Source organism: Zingiber officinale, chromosome 10B (assembly GCF_018446385.1).
Source record: "Zingiber officinale cultivar Zhangliang chromosome 10B, Zo_v1.1, whole genome shotgun sequence".
Lineage (NCBI taxonomy): Eukaryota > Viridiplantae > Streptophyta > Magnoliopsida > Zingiberales > Zingiberaceae > Zingiber > Zingiber officinale.
Window position 1 is genome coordinate 21,878,631 of NC_056005.1, and position 2,105 is coordinate 21,880,735.

The window sequence follows — 2,105 nt, forward strand, 5'->3', positions numbered from 1 at the left end:
CACCCCACTGTCGAGAGCTTCCATGTATTATTAATTATCTTTTTTTTTCAAAAAAATTGTAGTAATATATAATTTACGACTTAATTCAGCACTGGAGAGTTTAATTGACGATCTAAAGCTGGTTGATGTATTGTTTAAAAAAATTTCAGCATATGATTGCATTTACCCTCAAGACAAAATATTGATCGACAGATTGATTTTCTTAGCCAGTGTTTACTTAAGGAGAAGGAAAATAGTAAAAAAAAAAAAATGAGGATGATGACTTAAATTTATTCAACAGATACAAATTTATTAAAAACTAACTAATTATTTGGCAAGATCCTTAAACAATAATTCTTTAGCAATTGATTACATGATGCAAAATTTTGAAAAGATGTATTTAACTTTTAAATTTACATTTATTTCTCATTTTACACCTCCCGCCTAGTCGCCTACCAGACACAGATCCAGACAAGGCAAGGGCTGTCCTGGGCCCTAATTCCTGGATCCTTGACAATGCTGATTCCTTTGTTACTTGTTGTCCGCAACCGCACACCTCAAGTGGCATCAGTAAAACACATCCAGAGAGCAGAGAAGTCGTCTCTATCATTCCGTGGTATGATGATTATTTAAATGTGGGAAAAGTTAAGCATTTTCTTTCTTTGCTTAGAGAAAAGAGAGATGGAGAGGAGATGGTATCCCCCGGCGTTGCTTTGGGTGCTATAATAGTTCTAGTAGCGGTGGCAGCTCCGGCGAGCGACATCAGTAGAGACAACTTCCCCTCTGGCTTTGTTTTCGGCGGCTGTAGCTCCACGTACCACGTGATGATTTGTGATCTCTCTCCTTGTTTTGTTTTCCTCATGCTCTTTGTTTTCTATTTTTTGTTTTTTTTGAACTGTAACTTTGGAGAGTTGAAGAACAAAACTGAAGGGGCCTTCTTAAGCCAACTCCTTTACACTCACCGGCGGAGCTAGCCCGGGTGATCTATCCGGGTTGTGGGCTATGCCGACATCGTCATTCGGGCTACTTCCTCTTTCTTTCACATTTTCTTTCTTTCTCCCATAGTAAATCTAGGTTTTTTCTCGTCTACCGTTCGAATAGCCTTGAACGTGGATCTGCCATTATTTACACTAGTTTTGTTGAGTGTTAACTTTGATCATTGCCTCCATTGAATGACAGTTGCCTCTAAAAGAGAATCCTTCAATATCAGGATTGACGAGATTAAATCATCAAATAAAATTAAATTAGTATTAGAATTTGAATTATTAAAATAATTCTAATATAATTATTAGAATAATTCTATTATTTATTAATTGATTAATTGATCAAGTACTTCTTATACATTATATATTGCATTATATATCTTTAGGACAAACATCAATAAACAATAACGTTTATTATTACTCTCATATTCTTTCTTACCCTTTTCCTATTCTTCTTACATGTTATTAGAGTTAAAGCTCTTCTTCTTTCGCGGCACTCTCGAAGACACACCTTGAGGCTGAATCGTTAAAATTTTGGATTTCTTATAACAGTTTAAACTTTCGTTGCTACAATTTGCTTCATTACTAAAATTTTCCACTGCTTGTTCTCTCTCACTTAGCCTCCTCCGCCAGCTTTATCTTTTTACCAACTAAGTTATCCCTCTTTCTCTTTTTCTTTTTTCTAATATCTCATCATCTCTTCTTTCCCTCTCCCACCTTGTTGTCTGAACCCTATTGTCACATCTCCTGCAGAACCCTACAAACCCTACTATCCTAATTCTTTTTTTTTCTTTCTTTCTTTTCTAGCAATAAAAAAATCTTTTCTCTCTCTTCATTTTCTTTTTCTTTTTTTACTTTCTTTTAAAAACTAAAAAAAAACTTTTCTCCCTCTTCATTTTCTTCTTTTTTACTTTATTTTCTTAAAAAATCTCCCTCTTCGTCTTTCTTTCCCTTTTTTGCTTAACAAAGACTTCATCTTTTTCAATTCCATCTCAAAATAATCCCTTCCCATCACTAGTCATGCTCATTCCCACATCTTTGTTCATTTTTTATTTTATTTACGATGTCAAATAATCAACAACATCATAGATAAAGGCAACATTCAGAACAATGTCAAATTTGTCACATCATTGGATATACTGT